Below are 14,967 nucleotides of genomic sequence, written 5' to 3'. Positions count from 1 at the left end.
AAATCTGGCTCAGTATTACAATGCTTCGAGAGACTACTTTGCCAGAGACGCCAAACAATGGAGAGGATTTTTTTATAAACTCATACGTATGTGTGTGTATATATATAGGGTGTGCATCTGTGCATGTGCTTGTGTATGCACAGAAAGGCCATCTTCTGAATTTAATTAGAATAATACAGTCTACCAATATAGCTTTCCTAGAAGAAAGTACAGTATCTGATCAAAGAATCATCAAATCACTTAGGTTTGAAAAGATCCTTAAGGTCGTGTGTTACAAATACGTTATACTTTATATGTGATAACTGCTGGCAAGAGTGACTATAACAAAAACAACATGTTTTGGTATAATAACAGTTCAGAAACAAAAAAAAAAAAATAGAAGTGACCAAAGTGACAGATTTTTCCAATTTTTCACATAACAAGAGTTCAAAGATTTTAATCACTCAGTTTGAACTGAAGAATCTTGGTTCAGCAAAAATGAAACTTCTTTTATTTTGAACGATTATTAACATTCCAAAATGGAATTACTTCAGTTTGTAAATAAATGTTTTTCAAATAATAAATATCTAAGTGTTTGTTTTTAAAACATTTGGGATAACCATGGAAAAACTGAGTAAAAATAACACAAAGTCCTGAGTTATTTAGGTTAGTTCAGATGTCTTGATATTGAAAAAGAAGCCTGAAAATTTATAAAATAAGAAAAATGTATTTTTTAAGTGGCACAGGTCTGTGAAGCACATTTTTTCTGCTGAGCTGAGGTTTATCCCATGCAACTCCTCCCTAACAGAAAGCCAAGGGATCTGATCGACACTCAGTGAACAAGCGGCTTAGGCAGTGCCAAGCATTACCCATCTCCCAGCGATGCTACGCTCTGCCAGTTCCAGTGTGAAAGCAAAGTGGTTCCACAACAGGGGTGAAACGCTAAGGGGCTTCTTGGACCACTGCAAGGGGACTTGCCAGAGTGGGTTTCCCTCCTATCAGGTGATCCTGCATTAAAAAAAAAAAAAAAGGTGTTTGCCATGAGAAATTTAGAAATGCAAAGGAGTGTGACTTTTAATCCCTGCACACTGGAACAGATTCAGCACAGAGCGTTGCTGCTGGCTGGCTCTACGAAGAACTCCTTTGGAGGGACCGTGGTGCTCTGGAACGGGGATCTGACGATAGGCAACCATCCTGCCAGGAGCACACTTGCTACGTCAGCAGCAGGGAAATCACAAAACCAGAGAAGAACAGTCTTTAATGACAGCCCCAGATGTGATTTGCCAAAACCCGAGAGATTTTTGCTGTTTGTAAGAGGGGAGGATGTTACTTCCTAAAAAGTGTGAACAGGTGGGATTTCTTGACAATTTTAGACCAGGATATAAAGTGTACAGTGGGAAAAATGTTTCCCCTGCAACAGTTTGAAGTGCTGGTGTATCTGATGAAATCTGTGCACCACCACTTGCCTAGCTCTTCTCAGCAATACAGAATATTTCCACTTGATGGCACCAAATTTTTTTTTTTTTAAACCTCAACTCAAAACAATTCTCGAACAAAAGAGATGCTGAACTCCGAGGAGATAATCTGGAAAAAAAAGCATGCTTTTTTTCTGAGCACATTTATTTTCTTAAAAATTAGGGGTTGTTTATAAGGAACACAGTGAATGTGTTACAGTGGCTGTGTCTCTTCTATTTGACCATGACCATGTAGTCATTCGAACTGCCTTTTTTTTTTTCACACTGCTTAGACAGTATCTCCTTTCAGTGAAGTAAGTTATCGTATTGTTATAAGAGTCAGCCTCTGAATGCAGATGAATCATGCATTTTAAGATAAATTTTGGTTCTAGCTCTGTCCTTGAAACTCATATTTGCTCGTTTTAAAAAGGAGATGCATCCATACAGATCATAGCAAAATAACAGACAATTTTTTAAGGGATAATTTTTATTCTTACTCCAAATTACCTGTTGCTTATTAGTAGTAATTACTGCCTGGTAGTTCTCCAATAGCCTTAACTACTGTAAAAACAACTTTCAAACCTCACTTGTATGTTCTATTTAGGCACTAAAAGTGTAAACAAGCAAAACCATAGTTTAAACTGTTGTCCAGTTCTTGGAGAATTCACAAGATTTAGACAATGGCCAGCATCATGTACCATGTATCAGATAAGAATAGATTATGTACTGTATAATATTAGATTACAGTAAATATCCATTTATTGTTTCTCATCTCCTCTTTCAGCAGTAAGCCAGGTAAGGCAGGGCCAGGTCCTGTGTGTACCCCTGCATGGGGGAGGGAGGATGACCTGGTTCGTGACTAAGCCTCCCAGATACTACAGTGACACAAATTATGTACAGAACCATCTGTTGAGGTTCCACAACTGCAAACTAGCATTTTAGCCATGTATAATGAGATCTGACACGTTTCCATCCACAGAAGAGAAAATGGATTGGGATTTGGAAGGATGAGGAGCGTAGTCATGGACAGGGAGAAGATTGGGAAGGAGGGATATAACAGTCCTGTGTATGTCCTCAACCAAAATTAGAGTACCAGTTAAGGGTTTTCAAGACAAAAGGTAACACCAGAAGTCTTCTGCCACTGACAGTATTTTTGTCTGGATCTTGTAGAAGTAGACTCTGCAATGCGTGTTCTGTACGGACATTGTGCATACGTGCAGTAGACAAGCACTTCAGATGTGCTGTATTTATTCTGCAGGTGCAAATTAACTGCTTAGTATGGCCAAAGCAGGGCTGACGCTTCCCAGATACATCACGTTTACTGTGTGTCTGTGACAGAGCTGCTCTGTGCGTGCACATGCACCATCACTTTGATGTTCAGATGTGCAGCATGATTGGAGCTGCTGTCGCTGCCATGACCAAGCTGCTAGATGTCCAAAAGTCTCACCCAACTTAAAGAAAAGAGGACTTATTTGGAAAAGCCTAGGTACATGTTGCTTTCATCCACAAATCACCCTCTCCATCTGCCACCTGCTGCCTTTTCCTGCCCTCAAGGTCCAAACTTCACAGTTGAGTCCTGAGTCCATCTCTGTAGGACTCCTCTGATTCGTGGGTTTTAGAGAATTCTCCAATGCAACCTCTTCATCTGCTTCCATTTGATAAACCTGTGATCAGACTGATTTCCTATCTTCTTTAGAAGTATCTTACAACTCTATTTTCCACAAGGTTTCCCTCTCTTCTGTGAGGAAGTAAGCCCCTTGCCCAGTCCTGGTTCTCACCAGGAAGATGTTCACACAATCTTAGCCCCGTTTGAGATCTACTCTTGAGGTCAAACCCCTCTCTTTGAGGATGTGAACATTTTAAGTAGGGGGGTTCTTGGACCAGGAACTGGTCTTGATCACTGAGATCAGTGTCTCTCATAGGCTGGCTTTCCTCCTTTCCTCATGGAAGAAAGCCCAGTCCTACAAATGTGTAAGGACAGCACTATTAATTGAAATTCAGTTATTGTTTTAAACAAGTCATCTTTTATAATTTCTGTTGAATAACATCACTCATTGCAACTGACTATCAAAAAAAAAAAAAAAAAAAGCTTTTCATTTGACTTTACACTCTTCTATCATTTCTTCCCTGCACATTGTTGTCATTCAATTACTACATGACATTTGTGGTGTTTCATTTGCTGTTAGAAGCTGAAAAACAATGCTAAGGAAATCCAAAAGCCTGTGAAAAGAGCATGAGCCTCCTTTCTGGCTCTGGAAAATGCAGAGAGCAATCATTACTAGCCAGAGCTTTATTAGAGATGAAAAACAGCAGCTGGGAACAATATTTGTCTTTTCCTCACACAGAGAAAGAAAACTCCTGGCACCACAGCATCTTCCCAAGGCACTTCAGCTATCTAGAGTCCAGCCTAAAACCGCTTCTCTGGGAGCAGAGATCTTGCCAAGGCACGCCGGCCCCGGCAAACGCTTCGCTGCTGCCGCTCTGCTGAACAGTGTGGGGTTTAATTAATGGATGTACTTCCCCTAGGACAGAGGTCTGACAGCCTAACTAATTTGTCAGGCACAAGTTAATCTCAGCTAAACTCTTATTTTTCCCCATATGTTAGAGGTCACTCATGTTAGTCTTAACTCACAATTAAACCAGAAGCTACTAATTCTGAAAAAAAAAACAGTTTTAATTAGTGTTTCCTTTCCTATATTCCAGGAACTACTTCTGCATGAGTAGTATCCTGACCACATACCCATTATCTAGCTGTCATGTTTTAGCAATCATTTATTGCTGTTCCACACAAATTCTGCATCCACTTGTTTTTATTACTGAGCATTATTTTAAATTAGAAATAGAGTCATGGAGCAAAGAGAAAAGATGCATACCAATGCCAAATAATTCTGTAAGCATCCTATCCATGTACTTTTGCCTCTGTTTTTTTGTTGTCAGATTGACTTTGTGTTTAATTATGGCTGATGTTATGAAGTTGTTAGGAAATTACTGTCTCTGTGCTTAGATTCTGTATGAGTCTGTCTTTAAGATAACTGCTTTGCTCACTTTTTATTTAAGGGTGTTGCTGACATAGTTTTGGTAACCACACTCAAGTCTAGGTGCCACACCCTGGATTTTCAGGGACACGTGGTCCGGGACATTTTGTGTCTGTATTAATTATAGAGGAAGAGTTTGATTATGACCCAGGACACCCACATGTTTTACCTTTCCCAGGTGGGAAGCCAGCTGGCGCTCTCTGAGGCAAGCGTAGAAGATGCCCAGCACATGAGTGGTAGGGATAAGCTGGGACTTCGGGCTCCGGTAGGAGTTTAAGCCCTGAGGTAACATGACAGGCATGAGCCAGGGTACCAGATTACATATTCAAATCGCTGTTTATTCACAGGCCTTTCACTGTATACATCTACAGGTCTCCGTTGCCACAAGCAGTCTCACCAAGATGGTACAGTATAAGCAGAAAAAAGTCAACCGGCCATGGCTGTTGTGCTGCAGATTGATGCCAGAAAGGCATTCTGCAAGGACTTTAGAAAACAGAAGCCGCTGAAGAGAGCTGAACTAAGTGGAAGGAGTTAATGGTGTTAATCTGTGCAGGATCTGAAGCAGCTAAGTGGTCTGCAATCCAGGAAGCTGCTCATTTCCAAAGAGTATTGGGCAAAAAGACAGAGATAGCGGCAGAGCAAGGGTCTCAAGTGGCAAGCTCGCTGAAGCAGAGAGGGAAAAAAAAATCAGATAGGTTGTTTATGCCATTTGAGTCTTATTGTTTTGTCAAGAAAAAGACCCTTCATACAAAGAAGTGTTTTCTATGAGAGAAATCAGGAACCCACAGAGGCAGCTAAGAGTGGGTAACCCAGTTATACCTATTAATTCAAGATAGCTGTTTCACTGATAAATGTGGCGTGATGATGACAAAGATCACAAGAGGATGACACTCAAATACAAAAGAAATCACTAACATAGGACAACTTCGTGTTAGAAAAAAATCATTAGAAAGCCAGAACAAGCTATTCAGAAGAGGAGAGAGATATATTCACCAATGCCAGTGACATACATATTGTAAAACAGAAAGGCAGTACCAGCAAACAATTGCACACGCACAAAGTGCAGCAGTATGGCACCAGACACTCCAGCTTAGAAAGAGAAGCATCTAGCAAAGGCAAAGATGTTACAAGTTTTCAGCAGATGTGGATTATATCATGCAGGAAAGGAATGTGTCTCATTAGGGAACTATGTACAGAGTGATACAAAGCAAAGCATTTTACGTTAGCGTCCTGCACAGACCAAAAAAAGAAACCGGTCATACAGGGCACACAAATGAAGAACATCTCCAGAAAAAAGTGACGTAGCAGCAGTGAAACTATCTTCCTTTTGGCTACTTTACAAACTAGGAACTGCGTTGTGGTAAAGCATATGTGAATATCTAAACAGATCCAGGAAAAAAAAGCTGACATTTAAAATGGATGCTGAAATGCAAATAAGCTGCATCTTTTGAGAAAGAAGGTAGATAAAGTTTAGCCCATACCATGAAACTATTGTCTTTTGGGAAGTATGATTAACAGGATATACAATAGAGAAGGCACAGAAGGAAAATACTAAGACCACCACCAGAGGAAATGCGTGAGTCTGGTTATCCGTGCTGGAGGACATGCCTGTGAACGGAGCACGTGAAGGCTGATATGTTTGCTAAAACTTCTACTAGTAAAGGACATTTCACAGCTGAGGAAATGAAATTTTAAAATATTCAAAACAGAGGGCATTGCCATTATTAAGAAGAATAATTAGTCATGGCATTCCTGAATGCTGTCTATTTTCTCAAGAATGTATAGTATGTGGGTGGAATTAGGTAACTGGTGCATGTGGCCATGTTCCTACCAGAAAGGCATAGGAAGGTGTTATTCAGCCAGCTCGGTGCTGGGTGTGTGCAACTATAGGCATATACGCCAAGCTGATTATCACTACTCCTTCTACACTCAAGGAAAAAAAGACAAGAAAACAGCACATCTAAAACATAGTTCATGCAACCAGTTTTAGAGGAAACGGATCATGCCCTAGAAATGCTTATTTCTCTCCAGTGACTCTAAGGGGAGCCTGGGCAGGTAGATCATGGGTAGGCAACTAGACTGTGAACACCTTCTGTTAGGGAAGATTAATATCAGACAAAGCACCAAAAGAAATTATTCTCGATATCTGTTGGACAGAATTCCTAAAAAAAAAAAAAACAATGTATATTTTGAAGTCTTGCTTGTAACATTTGTTTAGTTTGAACATTTCTAGGTCATTTTCCCTTGCTGTGAGCAGTTTGACTCAGGACAATATGTTAAGTCAGGCTCATCACTTTTTATAGAATCAGTGACGCTAAATGCTGGAAAGTGGAGACATTGTGAGTGTAGAAAAATGTATGTAACAACTTTTCAAATGCTGCTTCAGGCTTGTGCCACCACACCAGACGGCACCAAAACCCTGGTCCTACGTTTGAGTGGGCCATGTTGTTGAAGAAGGTCTGGCAGCTTCTTAAAGCTTCTTAAAGTTATCAGTCCAGTCCTCCCTTCAGCTCTTAGCAGAAAATGAGGGAGCGGACTCCTGGCTTTGACAGACTCTATATGCCCAGCACAGTTTTTGTTTTGGTTTGGTTTTTTTCCTGTAGATGTGCATTCAATCCAGCCCTTCCATGGAAACACCACCTGAATTGCATAAGCAGAAGCATACACAGTAGTTCCTCTGTGTTAGTAAATAAAACACGCTCTGGACTGGTTTGCTGGCACTTAACCTAGTTTTCACAAAACCGATCTGTGTCTGTATTATTCAACCTTCTTACTCTCCAAAAGTAGAGTGGCTGCATCCAGCCTGCCCAGTGGGAATGGTCTCTGGCCAGTACTGGTCTCTGGCCAGTACTAGTCCCTTAAATGTGCCTGGGAATTCATTTGGCTAGCCCACACTGAACTGTGCTAATGACTGAACTAATTAGTTTGATAGTATGGACAACTGAGTTTCAGTGCCCAAGAGGGTTCTCCGGCTCTATTCAATCAACTATTTCGGAATTAGCCAATACAGCCAGTCATGTGGTTGTGTGGCAGGACCCGTACAGAGCTTTCCTTTTGCTAAAGCAGAGTCTACATCTCCATAATAGCGTTCTTTATGAGCAGTTTCCATTCTGATGCTTTGTTGAACAGGAGGACTTCATGCAAGCCAAGTGCTCATGTGCAGGGGTGCCTGATAGAACCAGGGATTCAGGCTGGGATGGGATGGTAAGACATGGGTAGCTGCTCTCTACAGGAATTTGTACAGCCCCAGACACAAAATCAGTATACAGTTACTGGTCTGAATGAGCATACATAAAGTACTTTTTTCCTCTGTGTGTGTGAGGCAGAAAGAGGGGTGGGGAGAAAGAATTAACTACTTATGCAAAGAGAAATTATGGGAAAAAAACAAGTTTCTAGTCTTGGGTTTTCCCAAAAACCTCCCACTGAATTTCTGCTCTTTGCTTTCAATTACCAGCCACAGAAAACAATTGCTTAAATCTCTGCCCTTCACAGCTGAATCATCAAGCAAAGATTTAGCTCAATTGGATTTCACAGAGATGACAGGATCTGTCAGTGACTTTAACAATGAAGATTTTCTCCTATTTCTGGTTTTACGTGCCAACTTTTTTGTGCTTAGCTACAGTCTTAGACACGATCAGTGTAATTCAGTGCAAAACCTAACTCAGGCTGTTTTTTCAGTGCGGGGAAGAATCTGTGACATATTACAGAGTTTTATAGCCAGAACAGGTGCTCTGGTCACCCACCTCATCATCACGAGGAGCATGCTCCTCTTAATTAAAAGAGTATATAATTCAAGAATATCTTGTTATGACCCACTTTTGTCTTTAATATGGACAAATATAAAATGATGGCATTAGTGGTCAGATTGGGATTTAAAAGAAACCCCACAGTTTTGAATTCCATCTGTCTTCCTTGACAACAAGTTCCTTCACTGGTGTGATGAAGGTTCAGGACAGAAGGAGCCAATAACAAAATATCTTCCCAACTCATAGATACCGAACACTCGCATCTTCCCTTATGGCAAAGACCAGGAAAATCTGCTGGCTTGGGAAAACAAAGCAACAAAGCAGAGGACTTGATACTCTCTCGCAGGGATCCTGTGAGAGCTCAACCTTGACTGTGCCCAACAAAAACCCAGCATACTGAGGGATCTATCCTCAGATAGCTCAGAGAAGACCTGAGTTACATCCCTAAGCCATCAAGTCACATTTGAAACCTGCTCCCTTTTACTGGATAATAGCCTAGGAAATTAGCAATCCCTTTATAGTGCTATTAGTGCTAATAGCAAATGAACTATAAAAACAACAGACAGTTGTTTAGTGGTTTTTTTTTTTCTGATTGATTCATTTAAATTTAACTTTAATTTGTTTAGATCTCACTGAGAAGCTGCTGCCTTGTTCTGAGCTACAACTGTTGCAATTAGCAGCAGCATCCTGCTGTGAGTATACGGCTGATGGCATGATGTACGTCTGCAGCGGAATGACGCTGCCCAGATATCTATTGAAGAGATCAGACTGTGAACTCTAAAAATGCAGGATTATCAATAAACATTTGTTCAGAAGCACATTTTTAAATGGGCTATGGCATGGTAACATTTTGTAGGGGGGAAAATATTCTGTGCCTGACTTATTATACCCCACATTGTTGGTGCCCAAATGTTTTTACAGATATAAACAGAATCTTTAGATTTTTGGGGATACACTTCCATCTTCCCAATAAGCATACTTATATTTGGATTTTAAAATAACATCTTCACAAAGCAATAATATTTCAGTATATTCATATTATCATCTTTTAAATACCCGTATCTCACGCTGGCACTACTGAAATTGGTGGCAAAATCTAAATTCTGAGAAGCTTCTGTCTAAGCTTTTAATAAAAATAAGTTATTTTATTAAAAATTACACAGCACTTTTCAGTATTAGGTAAACCTTGCTGTGTGGATTAAAAAAAAAATCTGAATCTAAATTGTAAACACTTTCTGCTGCTCATACTGAAGAATTTGTTTTTACAAGGAAACAGAATACTATGGTATATCACCAGTTTTTTAAAAACAGTAATAAGATGCTTGAGAACATCCAGATCAATTAGGATATGGTGTTTCTGACAGCTAGGAAAGCCTCATGGAAAAGGAAAATTATTATTTACAAACTAAGGTACCATAAACCATATTTTACTTTTTTAGATTCCTGATCACACAGGATAATTGCCTACCAAAAATTTCCTTATAGGACCAGTTGGACTCAGAGGAGAGAGGGTTTTTTTAATTCACTTTAATAGGATTTAAATTCCATTCTCAGTAAAAAAAAAAAAAAAAACCACCAAAAGAAACCTCACCCAAATTCCAGAGACCCTCAGTGTGATCAGAACAGTGTAATTTTAAATTAGCTCTTCAGTATCGCAGCCTGACAGGAGCCCCAGTGCTGGAGACCAAGGGTCTCCAGACAGCAGTTCTTCCTTGTGAATGGATCACACACCCTACAAGCACTGCTGCCACGCTGAGGAGATCTCAAACGACTGACCGTGAGTTTGGGCTGCCGGTTAATTCAGGTCCTCAGTGCGGGGGAAGAGGCAAGAAAGCAGGACTGTGTCTGCGGTCATCACCACCACCAGTCTAGGTCTCAGCTTCACGTCTGATCCAGCCCTGGCAGGCTCAAGACCACCGTGAGACTCCTCCTAGCACTTCCTCTCCTCTTGGCTTCCTGAGGTATAAGGTATGGGCATGATGGCTCTCGAACGTTTGAAGAGGTTGATAGGTATCCAAGTGTCAAGAAGGTTGTCTGCTCTTGCTGCAAATGTTTCACAGATAAAGCAAGAGACATTCCCTTTTACGTGACTTCACACAGCCCGAAGTATTACATGTGAGTGGGAAATACGGGGTGGTTTATAGAGTCACATTTGCTTATGCTAGCCTTCACTAGGTAAATACTCTCATTCTTCAGTAATATTATTTTCAAATACTGCTTTTGTTGGAAAGGTACAGTTATCCAAAAGAAATTCCTCTCCAAGGAAGAGCCTTTTTCAAAAGCAAACGAAGGACAGGTTTCCCGATTATTCCAAATAGTTAGAAAGTTTAAACAATTCAATAAATTCAAATTAATTTTGAGATCTTTCTTGAAGAGTCTCCTATGAGTTTAGTTTTTCTTCACTGAAGAACCCAGAACCTTTCTGTTCCCTCAGCAGTGTTTGACATTACCTGCAGCAGTTGCAGCCGACCTGCCCAGGCACTTTGCTAGGCTGTTTTTGCAGTTGAATATGGACACAACCATGGCCTCCAGACAGAGCCGTTCCAGCTTGCATTGACAGGAGCCTAAGGTTTGTCAAAATCTACCAGGTGCAAACAAGAGCTAAATTTGACAATGAAACCTCACAATTGTCAGAATTCAGTTCACCCAGCATGAAAAAGCCCATAATCTGCACAACACAAGAGGGACAGTACCCACATCCAAGGGGAAGGCTGAAAACAAGCATGCCACAGTATCTTACCCGAGAGCATTTTTCATCTCTCTTCTTTAAACTGAGACACTGCGCAGCCAGGCACGCAAGACATAGGGCGGCCAGTGATGGCAGCCCGCACTTGCGAGGCGGTAGGCCTGGGATTTCATCTCTGCTTCCAAAGCTGCTTGAAAACAACATGTGTGCTCCAGGGCACACAGCTAGAAGAGCAGGCTGTCCCCTCTGAAAGCCTGACCCGGGAGGGCAGGGAAAGGAGTCCTTTTGGCTGCCCTCGATCAATATTTTCATGTCAGATGCAAAGGCCTGGAGAGTGCTTTCACTTAGCGTACGCTCCATGGCCTGAGGACCAGGATGGTCTCCCAGGATGCAGACGTTGGTGCTGTGAGTCAGCCCAGCAAAGCAGGGTACGGCTGCCCATCCTCCGACTACGTGGATAAGAAATGTCACCACCCAATTATTACGCAAAAGTGGTGACCAGCACCTTTTGCTGGGATTTCCTCTTGTCCTCCCAGAAGTCATAATAGAGAAGAGCGATACTTTGGTCACTGGATTGCTTCAGGAGGCTGCTCGAAGAACTGCAAACTGGAGGCAGTACCTAACACGGGACAGACTGAATCTCTTTTTTACGCTGCTGGAGGCACCTGTGTCTCTCCACTGGCAGTGTAGAAGATACAGACATTTACGTCCGTTTGCTTCCTGTTTAGATGCCCAAAATTTTGGTGTAAGCATTGCTCAAGGAAGACAGGCTGATTTGACTCATGCCTTGAGAAAGATTGTTCGGAACTGAACTCTGCTAAAAAGAAAACACAAGTTGGAAAAATAAATTATTCATAACCTAACTACTCCACGTGGAGTTTGGCAACCACTTGATTAGAAAAAAAAAGAGGAGGGGGTAACTGTATCTAAACCTTGGATAAGACTGTGGGACATTTTACAGGTTGGTGCTTCACATTCCTTAAGAAAATTAAAAAAAAAAAAAAAAACACCAAACAAAAAAAATACCCCACAGGCTAAGAGCTCTGTAAAAGAAGCAGATGGCTCGTCCAAAGAGCATGACCAACAAAACTGGCTGGGAAAGCAAGAATGTTGATTAGCAAATAATCTCCTAATTCCAGAATTTATTGTCATTGTGCACTAGGGTGAAAGCAAGGTCTTTCAAAAGCATTGGATCCCCACCCTGAATAATCAGCAGTCCTTTTCTGACACTTACAGAATGAGAAATTAATTCCCAAAATCTGGAATAGCAAACAGTCTGGGGACTGGGGAATGCTCCTGAGACGCCTGGCGTCTGCGTTTAAATGATTTTTATCTGCTTCTGAGTTGCTTAAGCATAGTAAGATCCACATCCATAGTAATGATCCACATTTTAAAAAGCGATTCTCTTGCAAAATATTGGTACGGAACACCTGCAATTGGGCCAAGAACACGCTGCAGATCTGGGACCCAAGTCCCATCTCAAGCTCAGATCCTGTGACTGTTTGTCATCTATCCAAAGAGCAGAAGTCCAAGCAAAGCAGGAAAGACCAGAACAGACTGACTCTGTAGCACGGGACAGACACCACCGAAGTGCTTGGAAGCAGGTGAAGCAGAAGTGGCGTTTGAACGTGAGTGTGACCTCCTCAGGCAGGAACCCAACCCAGCAGTCTCTTCCTTGCCCTTCTGTTGGTTTTCTCTGGTGTCAAGCAAATTCCTCCCAATAAAACAAGTTTTTAAACTAGTGTTTTATCAAAATCTACTTGTTAACTTCTACAGAGAGTTATAAATGCCGATTTGTTAAAGAAGGTTCCACAAAAAGATTTAGAAAAAAAAAAAAATCTTATGGAGTAGCACCCTCTGTAATCAGTATAGAGACAGATGTAAGCTAAATATCATAAATGCAGCTCAGCTGTGATGTACTCCTTTGCTTGGATAAATTAAAGTGGCTCTTTGCCCACCGTAACTTCCGCTATGAGTCAGTCTGGTGTGCAGTAACATTCACCATCGGGGAGGACTCAGAAAAATTTCTGACTGCTTTTTCAAGAAATTTGAGTTTTGCATTGCCGAGGACTCATTGCTGCCCGTTTTGTGGCAGATCCATTTTGGGGTAACTCAATCTCTGCTGTAGTTATAATCCTTGCATAATTTAATATTTTCACAAAAAAAATTGTAACTGTACACTGCATTTCTAAAGGGATGTGAGAACGTACCTAGAGAACCAGCACGCTCCACAAGAAGAGAAGAAACACTGTTTGTAGGGATGGGTGTCTGCTTCTCAGGACCAGCAAATCGAAACAGTCCAGGGCTTTATTATATGAAGTCATAATAATTGCAGGTTGTCCACAAAACTAATTATCAATTTGTTTTATTCTTTACCTAACCGTTCTAGCCAGTTCTACTGTAGCTCTTCGAACTGGATGTTCCCATAAATTGAAAAATGTTGTCTAAATTAATTTCTCTGTATCTCTTGCACCTCCTAGGTCCATGGGATGCAAAAGCATTACTGGGCATAAGCAAGCGTTGGCCCTCAGCTTTTAGTATTCAGTTAAAGTAGCTCAAAGTGGTTTTTAAGATGTATTCTTATTTATGATATGTAGATTAATGTATTTGCTGGCAAACAAAAAAGAAAAATAGATTATGTGATTCCTGCAATCCTCATAATCATTTTTAACTATTTATTTCAAGAGCCAACATATTGTTCTTTTAAAATTTAGTAGGATAAAAAATAAGATTATAGTTTATTTTTTATATTTTGGCTAACATGGGAAAAGAAACAATCAATCAAAGCCTTTTCTAGTTAAAGCTAAACAATTATTTTTCTGAACATATTGTTGTTCAGATTTTCTTTTACTTCTTCAGCAGAGATTACTTTTACAAATTCTTGCTTGTTCAGAAAAAAAAAAATCATCTGAATGTATTTGTCATCCAAGGGTTTTTCTTTGTTGTTATTTAGAAAGAAAATTCTTGTTCAAGATTATTTCTTTAAAATCTGAGTTAGGCGAGGTTTTTATGTGGAGGTGAAAACTCTTCAAATGTTTCATGGTAATATCAAGAGGTTAACAGGTGTGTTAGAAATATTTTGAAAAGGTTTATTTTGTGTCATGGGTTGTATTTAATCCCTCTAAGCTAAAGTACCATGAATCAAGGTTTCTTTTACATGCTGCATCATTCTGCAACCAAATCTTACAGTCCCATCCTTGAAAATAAACATTTAACCTGCCTTGCAGTTGCCGATAAGCTGATCACACTTACATTCGCAAAGTATCACTCTTTAGTTTTCCACCCGAAATAGAACTTATAATGTATTATTTTTTCACAGAATTATTTAGTAAAAAAATGTCAGAAAAACAGCTTCTCTATGTGTTTTAGTCAATTGGTAACTGAAGATGATTTTTTAGAAATCACGTAATAATAGTGGTGAAATATTAGCCACCCCAAAGGCAGAAAGGGAGGAGTTGTTTTGTCTTTCCACGGGCATGGTTATTGGATTTAATACTGTGCCTAATCAAACGCGCAAGGATTCGATTACAACAGAGTGGCTGAACGGTGGAGTCACTCAATCGCTTCCATGGAAGCTTCAAAGGGGACCAAAGAGAAGCCCTGCCCGTACTTCCCAACACCACCAGAAGCTGGAATCCCTGAGGTTTTGTCTTGTTTCGGGAGCCGCGGATTACAGAAGCAAGATGACAACTTTCTGCAAACCCACGGGGCTAGTGGCCAGCCCCACCAACTGTTGCAGGGGCTGGCAGCGCACTGGGCAGCCCAGAAGCCGTTGTCCAAAAGTAACCCAGCCTGAGGCCAGGAGGAGAAGGGGGACCCAGTGTGGAGTGGAGCTGGAGCTGCTGGTAGAGGAGCTAACGCTACTGTTGCTGTTATCGTGGGGGTTACTATGGAACTGTTACCATTATGCTTGTCAGCAGGGTGAAATGGGACTCTCCCTCTGGAAGGATGGGGCTTGAGCAAACCAGTAGCCAAAGAGCCAGTGGGTGGAAAGATTTACGTCCCTACAGAGTTATTATTTCATACCAGCACATCAAAATGCCAGGTGAAAGTTAGGTCCCTCTTTT

This window comes from Chlamydotis macqueenii, chromosome 1 (assembly GCF_036417535.1).
Source record: "Chlamydotis macqueenii isolate bChlMac1 chromosome 1, bChlMac1.mat, whole genome shotgun sequence".
In the NCBI taxonomy this organism is placed as follows: Eukaryota; Metazoa; Chordata; class Aves; order Otidiformes; family Otididae; genus Chlamydotis; species Chlamydotis macqueenii.
This window is presented reverse-complemented; position numbering follows the sequence as displayed.